The sequence below is a fragment of the Dromiciops gliroides genome, chromosome 4, assembly GCF_019393635.1.
Source record: "Dromiciops gliroides isolate mDroGli1 chromosome 4, mDroGli1.pri, whole genome shotgun sequence".
Lineage (NCBI taxonomy): Eukaryota > Metazoa > Chordata > Mammalia > Microbiotheria > Microbiotheriidae > Dromiciops > Dromiciops gliroides.
This window is the reverse complement of record NC_057864.1, coordinates 457,434,954-457,453,590: the sequence shown is the minus strand read 5'-3', so window position 1 is coordinate 457,453,590 and position 18,637 is coordinate 457,434,954.

Genomic DNA, 18,637 nt, shown 5'->3' with positions numbered 1-18,637 from the left:
TATCTTCCTGCTTCTGCCTAGAAATGAAGGTGCTGCTGAGCTAGGAGGATAAGAGGATTTTTATTTTGTCTGGACTAGCTAATCTAGCGCTCTCATTTTATGGGGAAAGCTCTTGGGATTCAGAGCATTTCAGTAATTTTTCCAAAGGTCATATGGTTAGCAGTCAGTCAGTTAAAAATAAATAAATGAACATTTATTTAGTGCCTTCTATATGCCAGGCACCTAAGCATCGAGTCTACAAAAAAGAGGCAAAAGACAGTGCCTGACCTCCAGGAGATTACAATTTAACTGGGGAGAACGTAGGTAGCAAAGTCTGGATTCAAACTCAGGTATTCTGCTTCTGGATTCAGTGTACTCTTCATTGTACCATGAGCATGTAACTAGGGATTTGGGAGAAAGGTCAGGTGAGGGGCAAGATAGGTGAATAGATCTAGAGTGTTAGACAGGAATTTCTGGCTAAAGGTCAGGGCCCCCAAGGGAGGATAATGTTCAGAGATCCAAGAGAAAATGAGGGACAATGGTTTCAAGAGCTACAGGGTAACCAAGGTGAAAAAAATTAATTGGGGGGGTGACTTGGTGTCATCAGTGATCCTCAGGCCTACCATGTAAAAGGTATAAAGCCTAAAATTCTAGCTGTAATGTTTAAAATCTAATGTGTGGTCACCTGACCTGACCCCAGTGTGGGGGAGAAACTAGCTAAGATTTACTGACCAATTCAGCAAGAATTTAGGCTTTTAAGTATTTATTAAAGTGTATTAGAAATTAGTGAAGAAAGAGAGAGGTTGAGAACAGATCCCTTATAGCATGGAAAATCCTAGCTTAGATCTATTCGGCATAGCCAGAGAGAAACCCTTGTTTTTCCTAGCAGTCCATGTGAAGTTCTGCCACCACACCAATATCCCAGATGAAAAGGAAGCCTTCTCTTTTTCTCCATCTGCTGCCACATGCCAGATCCTTAACAAAAAGAGCCTGATCCTTCTGTGAAACAGGAAGCAGGGCTGTCCACACACACAGCTCCAAGCAAATTGGCTGGTAGCTTTGATTGACATGACTACAGGCAGTTCTATAGACATAATTTCCAGACACCAAGTCACATGCAGATGCCAAGTCACATGTTTTATCCTCAGGGAGGAGCTCTGATTCTCATATTAAATTTTATTATTGGCAAAGCTATTTAAAGTTGTATTAAGGTCAATTTTGTAGGAGACTTTCCCAGCTGATTACCAGTATCTGAAACACGTGAGGGACTTTACAATCACATTTGAAACTCTACAGAAGAGACTTGTTAGTTGATCTTTAGTATCCACACCTGAAAGACTTACTTTCCACAACTACACCCAGAAGACATCCCAAGAATCTTCTGAGAAAAGACTTCCAAAGATTTAAATGGAAATTTTCCTGTTTTCCTTTTCCCCATTGTATATGCTCTTTATAATGTCCACTTACGAAAGGGGAGTGCCCCTTTTAGTTTTTCTCTATTTGTAGTGTCTACCTCCTAAAAGGCAAGTGCCCCCTTTTAGTCTTTGTTATTGCATCACTCAATTTCTTTTCTTTCTTTTCATTCCCTTTACTTTGTTAGTTATAAGTAGCTGTAATGTTATTGCTTCATGTAAGGAAACAATGTTTCTTCACATGCAGCACGGGGGGAGTGGGAGAATCAGAGCTGCACCCTGAGGAGAAAGCATGTGACTTGGCGTCTGGAAGTTATGTCTATAGAACCACCTGTAGTCATGTCAATCAAAGCTACTAGCCAATTAGCTTGGAGCTGTGTGTGTGGACTGCCCTGCTTCCTGTTCCACAGGGGCTTCTGGGAGAAGCTGCAGAGGATCAGGCTCTTTTCGTTCAGGAACTGGCATGTGGCAGCAGATTGAGAAAAAGAGAGGGCCTCCCTTTCATCTGGGACATTGGCGTGGTGGCAGAACTTCACATGGACTGCTAGGAAAAACAAGGGTTTCTCTCTGGCTATGCCGAATAGATCTAATCTAGGATTTTCCATGCTATAAGGTATCTGTTCTCTCTCTTTACTAATTTCTAATACACTTTAATAAATACTTAAAAGCCTAAACTCTTGCTGAATTGATTAGTAAATCTTAGCTAGTTTCTCTCCCACACTGGAATCAGTTCAGGTGACCACACATTAGATTTTAAACATTACAGTTAGAATTTTAGGCTTTACAAAGGGAAGAAGAAATGGAATTGGAGTGAGGTGACCCAGTTTCAAATTCTGGCTTTACCATACACTAGATCAAGTTACTTGCCCTTTCTAGGCTTCTGTTTCCTTATCTCTAAAGTGAAGGTGTTGGAATAAAAGACTAATAAGGTCCCTTTCATTTCTAGATCCTACAGTCTCAGAGCCAAGATCCCAATCTTTTCCATTAATCTTTATTGTTGTAGATTTCAAAAGGTATCACCTTCTCCAGGAAGTCTGTCCTAATCACTTCCATCCTCACCAGTTAATGTCCTTCCCATTCTTGGAAATGAATGACTTTGTATGTACTTTCTTGTGCCCATGTGACATACTCCAGGTAGAATGTAATCTTTTACATCTTGAGGGCAGGGGCTATTTCATTGTTGTCCTTATATCACATGTATCTAGCACAACACATAGAGATAAAGACTAGACCTATGATTTCATTGGTGTAAGTACTAAGAGAAGGAACTCCCTCTACCAGTGAAAGTCTATATCTTCTAAACAACTTGTCCCTTTCAGAGAGCCACCTAAAGCACTGAGAAGTTAAATGACTTGCCCAGGGTCACACAGCCAGTATGTGTCAGAGGTAGCACTTGAATCTAGGTCTTTTGGCTTCAAGTTCCCTTCTGTATCCATTGCACCACAGCTGCCTCATCCTTGTACCTGGTGGATACATAATAATTTTTTTTTTTTTTTTTGCGGGGGAATGGGTGTTAAGTGACTTGCCCAGGGTCATACACCTAGTAAAAGTCAAGTGTCTGAGGACGGATTTGAACTCAGGTCCTCCTAAATTCAGGGCCGGTGCTTTATCCACTGTGCCATCTAGCTGCCCCCCTGCATAATATTTTTTAAATTGATTTAAGGTCCAAGAAGCATCCCTTCCACATATTTCAGGGTCCGAATATGAAAGCCAAAAGATAAAGAAAACAACAAATTGTTATATAGTGTTTTGGGATTGACAAAGCACTTTCTTTACATCTACCTTATAAGGGAGGTAGCATGATCATCACTCCTCCTTTACAAATGAAGAAAGGAAGGGAAAGAAAGGTAGATAGACTTACTCAAGGAGTCACAGCTAGTAAATATCAGAACCACAATTCACGATTGCCTATAAAGCCAAGACTTATATCATCATCCTTTATCATCTCATGTGCCTGATAGGTTGTTGCAATGGTCTGTGGGATCTAAAAGTACTTTGAAAAATATAACAGATTTCTGAAATGTAACCTATTTATTTATAATTGTTATTACCATAATTAGACTTATTATTATTTTAGTAGGTTCTTTCCTCTGACCCCTTAACATTGGATCATCAGGACACTGATTGCCTAGCACACCTGTCCCATTATGTAAGTCAAGTCAAGTCAAGACAACAAGCATTTATTCTGTGCCAGGTGCTTATGTACAACATGATATTTTTTCAGATGACTGAAAAATGTGCCATGCATTGTGCTAAGTTCTGGGGATACAGAGAAAGGCATAAGACAGTCTTTGCTCCCAGAGAACTCCCAACCTAATAGGGGAGACAACACGAAGCAAAAAATATGAGCTGTAGGAAACAGAAAGCAGGTTTTGATCATGCTGATACCCACACTCTAAATTCAGGGACCCATAATTTGCCCCCAGACCCCTTTAGCCGAAGATCTTGACAAGAAATCTACAGTTTCCAGAGTTCAGAGTCTGCACTCTGACACTAAGGCCTGTTGTTAGACTTCCTGGCCAAACCTTGAAGCTTTACCCAAGAATGTTGAAACAGAAATGGAATAAAGAGCACTATAGCCAACCACATGCAGTCAGCCCCACCAGCACACTGGGTGAGCCTGGGCCAGCAATCTGTATTCATCAGGGACTGTGTGTGGCTGCCTCCTGTCTCCAGGTCCTGGAATGTAGATTGAATGCCGGCTATTTTAATAAGGGAAGCAGAAAGTCTTTCTCATCCTTCCAGGAAGGCAATAAAGCTCTTTGCCAGAACCATTTATACCCCTTCTAACCTTCCAAATGATGCTAAGCAATGGGAGCCAGGGGGAAGAAAGGATTCCTTCTTATCTTATACCATCATTCCTACATTCTGCTCATTTGAAATGACAGAGATGAGGACAGCTCAGAATATCTATAATTGTTGAGGATGTCAGGGTCCCAAGTGGCTGATTCCACTGCTCTCTTCTGTGCATTTCTCTTAAAAAAGCAATTCAATGACCCCCTTTTCTTATGTTTCTTCTTTTTTTTTTGCCCTCATTTTAGGAACCCTGTTGACAACTCTTGTCTCCCTCGTACAAAATATTTTTTGAAACAAAAAAAATAAACCCTGAAACCTTTGTATAAAATACACAATCGAGCAAAACAGCACATACTGACTCAGTCTGAAAATATATCTCATTCTGCACCTACTTAGAATCCATCATCTCACTGTCAGGAGGTAGGCAGCAGGTTTCACTGGTTCTTCAGAGTCATGGGTAGTCACTACATTTATAAGTTGTTAAGGTATTTTTTAGTTGTGTTACTTTTTATAATGTGTTTTTTTTCCTTTCTTGTATGTTTTTTTCCTTTGTTTTATTTTTTTTTCTAACTTCAGTTCCCTCCGCACTTCTTCATTACTCACATAAGTCTTTCTGGGCTCTTTGAAATTGTCCCTTTCATTCCTTCTTTTAATATAGTAATATGCCATTACATTCATAGTTCATAATTGTTCAGCCATTTCCCCTATTGGTGGGCACTTTGGTTACCCTGTGTTCCATTAAAGAATCTCAGATTGTTGGATCCTAGATAGCTGTCTACTGGTCAAAATTCAACATAGGTTCTAGACAGCATCAGACCACTTGGCCTCCACCATCATATTTCCTTTGGATTGCTGGATTAATTACCTGAGACTCAGACTGCACTTCCTAGTAGCCCTGCGGGTTCCCAGCAACACTAAGGAGATATTTGACCTTTCCAGGAATACCAGGAAAACCTGACTTCAAGTCATGCTTATTAAAGATGCTATTAATGTGACTCTCTACAAGTCATCCAACTTCCTAGTTAAGCAATTTTATGATGCAGAGAGAGTGGCAGGACCATATGCTCAAGTGATAACACCATTATTATTGTACCTGTTCCATCTAGTCCTTCTTTTTTTATAGATTATATGTATTGCATCTGAATGACAAAAGGTATGAGCATTGGCCCAGATAAGGGTAGTCTTATTACTTATATATCTGACATAAGGGCAGCTAGGTGGTACATGGAATAGAGCATTGGTGCTGAAGTTGGGAGGATCTGATTTCAAATCTCAACTCATATACTTCCTAGCTATGTGACCCTAGGCAAGTCACTTAACCCCAATTGTCTTAAACATCCAGGGCCATCTCCAGTCATCCTGATCTATTTCTTGCCACTGGACCCAGATGGTTCTGGAGGAGAGAGTGAAGTTGGTGACCTTGAACAGCCCTCCTTCACTTAAATCCAATTCAGTACAGTCATGACATCATCCTGATGTCATTATCCTCTTTGAGAATGAAGGAGAAACAACAACAATATCTGATATAGGGACCTACAATGCAACTGGATGCTCAGTTGAGCAACACTAGGCAACTCTATGAGACTACAGGTTGAGAAAAGGTACCAACTATTTGGAAGACTTTCCTCAGGCAAATCTCTATAGCAATCACAGATTCCATGCCAGAAGTGTTATTATTATTGTTACCCAGAGAAAGGTGTTGTTGATATTTGCATTACTGAAAGTACTAATGACCCTGCCTTGAGAGTACTCAGCTTATGACCCTACAAGAAATCCTTACTCTGTCTGAGATATATGCAGTAAGACTTCCCTGATCTGACCCAAATGCCCATAACCTTTGTCTTTTGGAATCAACCCACATAATCCATAAGAAAAGAAAGATTAGCCAAATCACCTGTAAGGATAGGGGTGATATCTATTAAGCATGTGGTCCTTTCACTCTCCCAGCATAAACAATCCATAGTAATTACAACACCATAAAACCATGACTAATGGCAGCCAGACCCACAGACTCAAAAACCAGTAACAGGTGGAAGCCATCTGCTTGTTCTTGTAGTACCTGCTTGTAGGTGAAAGGGTAAGAGGTTGCTTAGCTCCATTCTCCTGCGGGATGGAGCCATCCAACTGGGAGTTTTACCTTCATGACTCACAGAAGTTATTGTTTGTACAGTTCATACTTAGGGGTAGCTGGATGTTTTTCAGAGTTCTCAGGGAAGGCATGCTAAGTGGATGTTATTTTTTTTTTGCAGTGTACAGTGTCAGCAGACAAGGTGCTGACAGTAAGGAGTCATAAGACAGGGGAAAGGATTAATATTTGCTCATTCCAACCATTAGACCCAACATCAGCATTGACCAGCCTCTTTAAGAAACAGCAAGACCAACACATTCATAGCTAGTAGTGTGTTCACTTTTGGCCTCAGATTCCATTAACCAATGTGTAGCCATTATTGATTAGATGATGTCCACATACCTTACCCAAGGGAAGCAGGTTTCCTCCAAAGCAAACCTTCAAATTGATATCTTGTCCTTGGTAATCACTGATGGGCTTGTGGGTTTTTAGAAACTGAAATGGACATTGGGACAATCTGGTCTTATTCATTTTTAGCTAAGGAAACATGAGTTTATAGAAATTAAATGTCTTGTTCAATGTGACACAGGTCATAGATAGCATAAGTATGATCTGAACCCATGCCCATGAATATAAATTCAAGTCTCTTTCAACAATATTATAATGCTCACTTCTTCTTCCTTGCTCTTCATCAGAGTCACTTAGGATCAAGAGCTGGAATCACAAAGATAACAGAATTCTACAATTGGAAAAGACATCAGGAGCTACTTAGTACAACTCAAACATAAAAAGAAATCCCAACTAGGATATTCCCAAAGAGTACTTCATCTAGACTCTTGGTGAAGGGTAATCCACCACCTACTGAGGTGGTCCATTTTGCTTTCGGATTATGCTAAAGTTTAGGAAGATTCTTTTCTTGACATCAAGCCTAGATTTACCTGGTGTAATTTCTATCCATTGTTTTTAATGACTTCCTCTGGGACCAAGCAGAAGGCTAACCCCAATTCCCCATGATACTTCCAGATACTTGAACAGTTATCCCTTCCCTCCCAAGTCTTCTCTTTTCAACCTGGGTATCTCCAGTCCCGTCAAGTGTCCTTCATATGAATGAATAAATGAAATAAAAAGCATTTATTAAGTGAATATTATGTGCCTAAACACTACACTAAGTACTGGGATACAAATAGAAAAAAATAAACTATTCTCTCCTTTCAAAGAGATCATAATCTAATGAAGGAGACAACACATGCCATGGACTCAAGGCCCACCACCATTATCATAGCCATCTTCTGGACATTCTTCAGCTTATCAATTTCCCACCTAAACTGGTACCCAGTACTAAAGTTAATACCATAGATGTGATACAACTAGGGCAGAGTGTGGTGAGACTATCGTAATATTTTGGAATCTATGTCTCAATGAACAAATCTGCAAGAATCTGTTGAGATGGCTCCTAGTTTGAGCTGGAATACACCAACATCTTACTGATTAATGTTCATTTAACAGGAATTAGTTGACAGCCAGTTGCGTGCTGAGTAGGCTTAGAAGGGCACTTAAGTTAGGGAAAGTTACCTGGGTAAATAAGGGGAGAACCAAGAGAGATCCCATAAAGGGATCTTGGGAAGGAGTCAAGGACAGATTTTACCCATAGCTGATGTTGCCCAAGAAAAAGGAACACAGATGAGGAAAATGGTCCCCCTGGGGGAAAAGAGTAAAGAAACTGAACTTCTTTGGGGAAAAGGTGTTACAATGATAACAGCCACATAATTGACTTCAAAAACTCCCAGTTTCCTCATCTGTAAAATAAGACTGGACAGGGTTATCTCTGAGATCTGTTTAATTCAAAGGCAGCTAGATGGTGCCCTGGATAAGGCCCTGGTCCTAGAGTCAGGAAAACTCATTTTCCTAAGTGAAAATTTGACTTCAGACTCCTAATAGCTGTGTGACCCTAGGTAAGTCACTTCACCCTGTTTACCTCAGTTTCCTTATCTGTAAAATGAATTGTAGAAGGAAATGGCAAACCACTCTTGTATCTCTGCCAAGAAGGGTCACAAAGAGTCAGACACAACTGAAAATGATTGGACAACCATTCAATTCAAATCAATTCATTTCAACAAACCTGTTCTGAGTTCTTACAAAGTGCAAAATTTAAAATGTACATGTCCAGGATGGGGAATGATTGGGAGAATGCACCAAGGCAGAAGACAAAAGGTGATGAGATCAGAAAAGAGTGAGCAGTCCAGTTGTTTTTGTTGTTTTTACAAGATTGATTATGTAAAGGGAGGTAGCAGTATGAGCAGAGAGAAGGCCAGATTGGAAACAGATATTGATGGTTGTCTTCAGTTTCAAGCTGCAAAGTCTGTGTTTTGTCCTAGAAGCAACAGGGAGATACTTAAGGTCCATTCCAGCTCTAACATTTAATGATTCTCCAAGATTCAGGGACATCACAGGAATAACAAAATGTCTTTTTGGTGGCTGGCATTACAGCTAGGCAGATTGAAGTCATCAGGCAGAACTTAGGAGTTGAAGAACAAGCAATAGATTGTGTTTCCAAAAGATATTGGACCATTTCTGTGGCAAATAAACAAAACACTTAAGAGCAACCTCAGATTGTTTCTCAGCATCTTTCTGTTTGTAGGTGAGCTGGACCAAAAATAATCCTTTTGTGTCTGATGCTTCCCTGAATTATCTGACTTAACTGGCTTAGCAAATGCCCAGTCAATTTAGGAGCACAGGTGTTTTTCCTTAGAGCTTAAAGTCCGGTCACTCACTGTAGCTCTTCTTTGATGAGGAAAGGAAGAGGGATCTGCTCAAAGGAAAAGGAATGTGTTCTCTTCTCTTCTCTTCCCCCATGTCTCTCCTTTCTCTCTCTTCTTTTTATCTAAGTCTGTCTCTCTCCTTCTCTGTCTGTTTGTCTCTGTGTGTTTCTACATCTCTAACTCTATCTCTGCTCTCTATGTTCTCTCTTTTTTCTCTGTCTCTATCTCTACCTTTGTCTCTCTGTATCTCCCTGTCTCTATTTGTCTTTCTCTTTCTGTCTCTTTCTCTGTCTCTCTATATCTCTTTGTCTCTTGCCTGTCTCTTTCTGTCTGTCTCTGTCTTTCTCTCTTCATCCGTGTGACAATGGAGTCTGACAAAAGTGTTTCAGTAACCTTGGTGACTTATGCCTGTGCTCATAGGAAGCATTCAGTGAAGCTGCTGGCAGAAAGAAAAATCAGTCACATTCAGAAGCAGAGACAGCGTTAGGGGCAACAGGGGTGTGTGTGTGTGTGTGTGTGTGTGTGTGTGTGTGTGTGTGTGTGTGTGTGTGTTTGAGAGAGAGACAGAGAGAGAGAGACAGAGAGAAAGAGAGAGACTGAGAGGGGGAGAGACAGAGACAGAGAGGAGAGACAGAGAGGAGAGAGAGACAGAGAGATAAAGAGAGAGACAAAGAGACTGAGAGGAGAGAGAAATAGAGGGAGAGAAAGAGACAGAGAGGAGAGAGAGAGGGAGAGAAAGAGACAGAGCAGAGAGAGACAGAGACAGAGAGGAGGGAGATGGAGGGAGAGAAAAAGACAGAGAGAAGAGACAGAGACAGAGGAGAGAGAGACAGAGAGGCACAGAGAGGAGAGAGAGATAGAGGGAGAGAAAGAGACAGAGAGGAAAGAGACAGAGACAGAGATAGAGAGAGACAGAGAGACAAAAAGAGAGACAGACAGAGAGAAAGATAAGGAAGAAAGGAAAGAAGGGAAGAGGGAGAGGGAGGACAGGGGGAGGGAGAAGACTGAGGAAGAGCAGGCTGCTATTCCCATTGTCCAACCCCTGACCTAGAAGTGTGAGGTTTGGAGAGCCCGCTAATCCACCTTGTGGCCATGTGAACCAGAGCCAGGGCAAGAATGACCCAGTGCCAGGGATGCTAGGACCTCTGTCAGACCCTAAGGCCAATTCCCATTTGTCATCTGGCTCATTGTGGAAATCTCCTCCGGAGGTCATTCTTCTAGGGCTGCCTTTGTCAGCTTTGTTCTGGTTAGACTGAGAGAAGATATGTGCTGTCTCATCAGAACAGGGGGCATGGCAGATCCCAAGAGGTTACCCAAGAGCAGCCCTTATTGAGCAGAAAGTGACAGCAGGGCTTTACCCCATAAACCCTGAGGGGCAAGGATCTTCAGGCTTTGGTACATCCCTGCTTGGCAAGGAGTAACACAAAATAGAGATAGAGAGAGATGCACAACTCAGCAGATAGTCAGGCAGAATGAGGAACTGACGGTATTTCCCAGGCCTGTTCTCTAGGGATTGAAATGATAAGTCCCATTCGTATAACCCTGGAAGACTGATCACTTTCCTCCCCACAATCCTGTAGGATGGGTATGACTGTCATCCTGACTCTGGCTATTTTTTCCAGAGCCTCTCCAGCAATCTTTTTACTTGGGACCATGTATCATGCTCTGGAGATTTTTAACCCTTGAATTTGGAACTTCGGCCCTGGGGTCCCCCTGTCCTGAGGGTTGTCTGTCTCAGCTTGCTTGCTCTTAAGGTAGCCATGCTTCACTTCATTCCCTGCTCCCTGACATCTTTCCCACAACCTTTCCAACTACCTTACCCCTCTCAGTTCTGAAATCATGATCAAATCAGCTCTGCCTTTGGGGCCAGAAAGCACATATCAATCTATTCCCCCTTTGCCCCACTCACCACCCCTGTAACTTTCCAGTCCAAGGCCCCTGTCGCTGGCCACCACTCTTTTATGCATCATCAGCCCCTACAGGAATATATGCTCCTTGAGGGCAGAAACTGACTATCATTGCCTCCCCAGGATTTAGTGACTAGTACATAGTAATGATGGCTCACCTGGTCATCTATTTTCTGGATGGAAAGCTCAGAGATATCAAGTGACTTTCAAGGGCATATAACTATTGTAAATATCAAACACAAGTTTTGAACACTGGTCTCTCCTCACACCATATGCCTACATCATGGATTCTTAACTTGGGGTCCAGAGGGCCATGGATAGGTGGCAGAGGATCTGTGAATTTGATAGGAAAAAAAATGTCTTTATGTTCACTAATTTCTAACAAATTTAGCTTTCCCTTCAATTATTTTATAAATGTTATTCTGAGAAATGGTACATACATAGTCTTCACTAGACTGGCAAATGGGTCTATGACACAAAACAAATTAAGAAACTCTGCTCTAGAATATTGCAGAGCAGGAGAAGAAGAAGGAGCACAAGTTGCTACTTCCTGATCTCGTTAGGTTTGGAGACTCTCTTAAACAAGACAAGAATTTCCCACCAGAAAGAAACTCCTAAAGGCCTAGGTCCTCCTACTTCCCTTCTTTTTTTTATTCTTAAGCAACTACTACATGCAGTAGACTATGGGTATATAAAAAGGACTAGGAAACCTTCAAAGGAGAAGCCAAATGGAATATCATTTTACATTTGTGGGACATTCTTAATTTCAGAAGCAGATTCATCTCTATCATCTCATTGGATGGTGGCACTGTAGTGCAATGGAAGGAGTCAGAGGTCCTGGGTTCACACCTCAGCTCTGCTACTTTCTACCTGTGTGACCTCAGGCAGGCCACTTACCCTCCTCCAATCCCAGTTTCCTCCTCTGTAAAAGGAGGGGTTTGGACTAGATGCCCTTGGATGCCCTTTCTAGCTCCAAGTCTATGATCCTTTCAACATCCCTGTGGGACAAATAGAGGGAAAATCAAACCCCCCTATTAAAAGATGAAGAAATTGAGACTCAAAGATGTTAGGTTATTTACAGAAGTTCATGCAGTTAGAAAGTAGCATAGTTGAGATGCCCAGTTCCTGGTTGGGCACCTTTTTTTTTTCTCTCAAGAGCATCTAATGCAAAGATGAATGGTTCATTGACAAGGAGTCCAAATGCCAGCCAGTATACTCAGGTGCAGAAAGATGGTACTTGGGACACAGAAGAGGCTTCTCTTGACTGGAGAGCTGGGAAGTGCACTTATAATCTATACCAGCTGTCATTTCAGGATTCCTGCCAAAGACAGGAATAGAGATAATCTTCACTGACGTGTCGGTTGTGGCTCCTGCCCCCCCCACCACTTGGAAAAGCTGCCACCAGAAGCCCGATACTAAAAGTCAGATCATAAGATCAAAGACTTGCATCTGGAAGGGAATTCAGAAGCCAACTCCATCTACTCCAACACTTTAAAGGTGAAGAAATGGAGTTCCACAGAGCTGGCGGTGAAGTGACTTGTACAAGGTCACATGAGTATCAAGTTGTGACATTAGGATAATCTGCATATTTCTTCCTCCCTCAGAATGTCTCCATTCTCTCTCTCTCTCTCTCTCTCTCTCTCTCTCTCTCTCTCTCTCTCTCTCTTTTGGTGAGGCAATTGGGGTTAAGTGACTTGCCCAGGGTTCACACAGCTAGTAAGTGTTAAGTGTCTGAGGCTGGATTTGAACTCAGGTCCTCCTGAATCCAGGGCCGGTGCTCTTATCCACTGCCCCACCTAGCTGCCCCTCTCCATTTTCTTTTGCCTTAGAGGCAATATGGTATAGCGGGTGGGGAGCTGGACTAGGGGAGAAGAAGACCTGGACTCATGTCCTGCTTCTGAAATGTGCTGGCTACATGATTTGATGTAAATTACTTGACTTGTCAGTGATGGAGATAAATCTCCCAGACTATTGTTGTTGTTGTTGTTACTTAAATGTTACTTCTGTATTTCTCTGTGAAAGGGAAGGCCCAAAGCTTTATAAGGACACAGATTATTTTTTAGTCATGCCCAACTCTCCGTGACCCCATTTGGGGTTTTCTTGGCAAAGATACTGGAGTTGTTTGCCATTTTCTTCTCCATTTCATTTTATAGATGAGGAAATTGAGGCAAACAGGGTGAAGTGACTTACCCAGGATCACCCAGCTACTAAGTGCTTGACGTCAGATTTTAATTCAGGAATATGAGTCTTCCTGAATCCAGGCCCTGGGGCTCTATCTACTGTACTACCTAGCTGCCCCCTCTATGACTATGAGTTGAAGAAAACTTAACAGTGTGCATTAATAGTTCACAAATGAGATCACAAGTACAAACCTTGTCTATTTTTTCTTATAAACAAACCCTAGGAAACACTCACTGAAGGTCTGGAGTATGTATGGACCAAGGTAGAAACAAGGAAGTTGATGTTGGAGCCCATGTCCTATGATGGCAAGATCAGCAAAAGGAAGAAAGAGAATAAGGAAACTGGGCAAGACAGATTCCTAAACCTGGGGAGATAAGCATACTAATGGCACTTAGAACTTCAGGGGATTAGTGCCTAGAGTTAGATTTCACAGATCAGTTGAGGGTAGAAACCCTGAGTCAGATGTCAAAGATTTTGAGGACCAGTGTTCAGAGCAGGAGGTTGTGGCCCAGGAATTGGATAAAATTCAGTTAAGTGAAAGCCAAAGGTTGGACTCTTTACAATGATCTCCCAAGGTCCTCTCCAATTCTGGGCTTCAAAGATCATTTGTTTCCTTTGGGATTATGAAAGCAAAAGTCACTTTAGATAGTATTTGGCCGTGTTGTCCTGCTGCACTCCAGGATGGAAATTCAAGAGCCCTCTGCTTTTGGTATTTACAAAAAGCCCATATTTATACAATCCAATTGGAAGAAAATGTCTCCCCTCCCTTAGCTCTCCCAAACAAAATAGATAAAAATGAACCACCTTCTGGCAAGCAATGGTTACCGATGGCTAGATTTGTGTAGGGAGCCAGCTGGGTAGATAAAGTACAATCAGAAAGACTTGAGTTCAAATCTGACCTCAGATATTTATTAGATATGTGACCCTGGGCAATTCACTTCACCCTGTTTGTCTCAGTTTCCTCATGTGTAAAATGAGCTGGGGAAGGAAGTGGCAAACCACTCCAGTATCTTTGTCAAGAAAATCCCAACTGATGTTACAAAGAGTCAGACATCACTGAAATGGGTGTACAAAAATCTTTGTGAAGAGTCTTATAAAGGGGAGGAAGGAAGAAGATAAAAGATATATAATAAAGGGTATGGTCCTCATCCTCTAAAAATGGAGAAAGTTCATGACCAACTCTATACCAATGTTCAAGTTGGCATGCTAACACTAATGGGGTAGGGCCAGTGTATGGATATATAGCAAAGGAAGGGACATGTTACAGAAGACCATAGTAGCATATATCAAAAGCTAAGAGAGACTTTGGAGGCCATCTAGTTCACCTCCATTTTACAGATGAGGAAACTGGTGAAGTGACTTTTCCAATGTCACACAGGCATAAGTAGCTGAGCTAGGATTTGAACCCAGGTCCTCCAACTCCAAATGCAGCACTTATTTCACTGTGCCACACTGGTTGGCTGCAAGATTCCTTCCTGCACTCTCCCACCATTTTGGAGGTAGCCTCTGAAATAGTCCTGAATTAGCAGGACTCTGCGCACATATTAGCTGCTTCTAACTGGGCAAATCACTCAAACCTCCTCATTCCCAGTTTCCTCATTTATATGAAGGAGAATGTCAGAGCTGAATCCACCCCCAGCCCTTGCAAAGGATTATTGGGAGGCTCCAGGATGTGGATAAAGTGTTTTGTAAGCCTTACATTTGCTAGCTATTATCAATTGCTGTAGAAAGCTGCCCCTCTCAACTCCAAACTAACTGTGTCCTCTGGTTGGGTAAAGGACAAGGAAACTCATTGGTGAGGGCTCAGGAGGTCTTGTTTTGAGAGCATGTCGACCTACAGAGTCCCTGGCACCTGGGGTGGCTATTCCCAGACAAACAGATGAGAAGGGGGTACCAGAGGTGTTAGATAACGATTCTTTAAGAAGACTGTACAAAATGGGTGGTGAAGATACCTGCCTAAAGGTAAACCAAATGCCCTTGTCCAGCTAACTTGCTTTCCTTGCTGCCCATCTCCCCAGACATTTGCCCGCCCCTCCCTCCAGCCATTACCCCACTTCTGCTTTCCATCCTGCTATGTTTCATGCTCTGTTCTAATTGTTTTGGTTATTTGAGTAGTCTTATTATTCCCTTATTCTTATTCCTCCTTCCTTCTGTGGCCCCCATTCCCTCAGTGGGGAACTCAGGCCCCCTCCCTCTTAAGAAGATTGCAATTTTCAATTTATGCCAATTATGGCTTCTGCCCTTAGGCCAGAAGGCAGGAAGAACACCTCCCTGGCAGCTGTAATTGCTTTCCCTCCATCTTCACTCAGAAACTCTTGCTGTTTGTCACTGGATCTGTGATTCCCTCCTGTACCCTGTCTGGGGGTAATGACTCAGAGCTCTGAGCTTCCCATCCTGGGAAAGGAGCTCAGAATATGGCCCCAGGAGCAATGCCCTCGGGGGTTGGGGGAGGGACCAAGATCTGATGCCACTGAAGAACACACAGACATTCACATTAGCATGCATACACACGTACACACTCACATGAGTGAACACATATGCTCCCTTACATAAGCACAATACAATTATACTCGCATATATTTATATCCCAGTGCATATTGTCATACATGCACACATGAACATGCACACACGCATCCATCCATAGCTGCTCATACTCACTTGCACACTCATTTGCACAAGTTCAATATACCCTCACTCACTAAACTCACTGTCATAATTCATACATCACATACTTTCTATCAAACATCCACACAGGAACACACTGAGACATCCTTGCACACATGTTCATATTCTTTCTGTCTCTTTTTCTATCTCCCCTTCATATGTGCACAAAAAGTCACACGCATACTATCACACTCACTTGAACATACAATATACCCAAACTCATAAACTCATTCACACACTCACATGTACACACTCTTTTATACATGTACATACATTCTCTCTGTGTACTTCTCTCTCTCACTCCTTCCCTCATACATATGCACATTCTCACACTCACCTATATATACAATACACCTGAACTCACAAAATTCACTCTCACACACTCAGTCTCTCACACATACATCCACATAAACATGCATAAATGCTCATACTTCCATATACATACTTCCATACTCTCTCTCTCCTCCTTACCTTCCTCTTTCTCTTTTTCTCCTCCTTCCTCCCCCTTCTCCCCCCATTCCCCACTCCTGTCTGTCTCAGTCTCTGTCTCTGTCTCTGTCTCTGTCTCTCTGTCTCTCTCCCTCTCTCCCTTCCTTCCTCCCTTCCTCTCTCCTTCTTCCTCTTCCTCTCCCTCCCTCTCTCTTCCTCCCACCCCCTCTCTTTCACTCACACATAGACACACAGAGACAGACAGAAAGATACACACACACACACACACACACACACACACACACACACACACACTCCTATTCATGGCCTTTCCCCACATTGGAATGCAGCTCTTCAACAAAAGCTGCACCCTGATGCTGACTCCCCCCTTCTCTCTGGCTAAGGGCCTTCAAGGAAGGCTATCTTGACCAGTAGGTGGAGTAGGTGAGTCGAGGACTCAGACCTGGCAGGGAGGAATTTTAAGAGCTGATGCTCTGGTTTTGCAGAAAAGGGGGAAAAGGCCAGGAGACCAAAGTCACCTAGCCAAGAAGTGGCAGAGCTGGTGGCCTGCCCACAGGGTCTGATTTGTTCCTAGGCATCTGTCTGCTCTCTTCCCTTTCTGCCCCACCCCAATATCTCCCCTAGTGGTTTGCTCTTCTCTCATATCCCAGAGTGTCATCTTTTTCACTTAAGGTCTTCACAGGATTTAAAGTTGTAAAGCCCTCTTCCCCAGCCAAAGATATGGGAAGAGTCCCTTAAAATGTTAAAATCTGTAAGATTCTTCAATGGAAGGTCTGAAGCTCTGGGACCTTGAAGTCCAACCTGCTTTTATTTACAGAGGAGGAAATAGGCCCAGAGAGATGAGTTGACTTACCCTAAGACACACAAGAAGCAGAGCCAAGATTCCCCACCCTGGTTAAAAGGCAAATCACTCTTGAAAGGTGCACACACACACACACACACACACACACACACACACACACACACACACACACACACACACACATCAGTCATTTACTTTCCCCAGGTAGATGAGTTTATTAGAGGAGCATGATATCAGAGAATTATGGAGAGAAAGGGGAGAAAAGAAATAAGAGATGAGGTTCCTGCCTTCCCAACCCCCTCCCCGCTCCCACCTCCTTCAGGAGACTGAGGAGGGATGCAACTATATCCTTGAAAAGACCAGGTCTTGTGGGCCTTCCTGTAATTCCTTATGTGGTGGAAGCTGAACCTGGTGGATCATTGAAGTGGGGAGTTCTGAGGTACACTAGGATACCCAATGCAGTAGGGTAAAAGCCCAGTCTCTGTACCACCAATCTCAGGAGAGGGTGGCCAAGTCTCAAGACATCTTCCCAAGAGATATGGCTTCAGCCTAACCTAAGTGGCTGCCTAACTGATCAACTTTCTCTTTCTTAGTTCCTTGACTTTGATTCAACATGAGAACTTTTCTTTTGAACTGCTACCCTGTACGTGGAAGGCCATGCTTCACTCCCACCCTGCCCCACCTCTGCTTGTTGACATTTTATACATCCTTCAAAAGTTCAGATCAAAGCCCATCTCTGCCATGAAAACTTCCCTGATTTGCCTCTGTCACAATAGATATGATTTCTCCTTCATCTGATTTCATAGCATTTTTATACATCATTTCAAATGAATAATACCCCAAACATTTATTAAGTCCCTGCAATGTTCCAGGCATTGTGCTATGAAGTGGAAATACAAAGGCAGGAATAAAATATTCACTGACCCCAAAGAACTTGCTTACATTCTATCAGGGGAAACAACATGTACAAATAAAGATAAGGGAATTCTTTTTTGGTTTATTTGTTTGCTTGTTTTTGAGAGGAATTGTAGAGTAGTAGATAAAGAACAGGCCATGGAAGACCTGGGGTCAAGTTCTGCCTTTGACAAATAATATCTGTGTGATCCTAAGTAAGTCACTTAACCCTTCAGGACTCCAAGGCATCTCTTTAAGACAATAAATAAGAGTCAGAGAATGTGCCAGTCTCCATTGGTAAAGGAAGTTCCTTATGAGGAGTTTCCTATGTGGATGAAATCACTAGAATTAATATCTAATTTTGGGGGGGAGGCTGGACAGGGGAGGGGGTCAGGAAAAGAGTCATGGGGAAGGTGGCACTCAAGCTCAGCCTTGATGGGAATTCTGGATTCTGAGAGATAGAGATAGAGACCAAGTGCCCATGGACACAGGAGATGGAGGTCTTACGTGAAGAACTTACTTCAAAGAAGTCAGTGTTGCTCAACTTTAGTGAACATGATAGGAAGTAATGTCTAAAAATATATCCATTCTCTGTCTGTTCATCTTTCGATCCATCTATCCAACTATCCATTTCTTTCTTTCTTTGTTTCTTTGTTTCTTTGTTTCTTTGTTTCTTCCTTCCTTCCTTCCTTCCTTCCTTCCTTCCTTCCTTCCTTCCTTCCTTC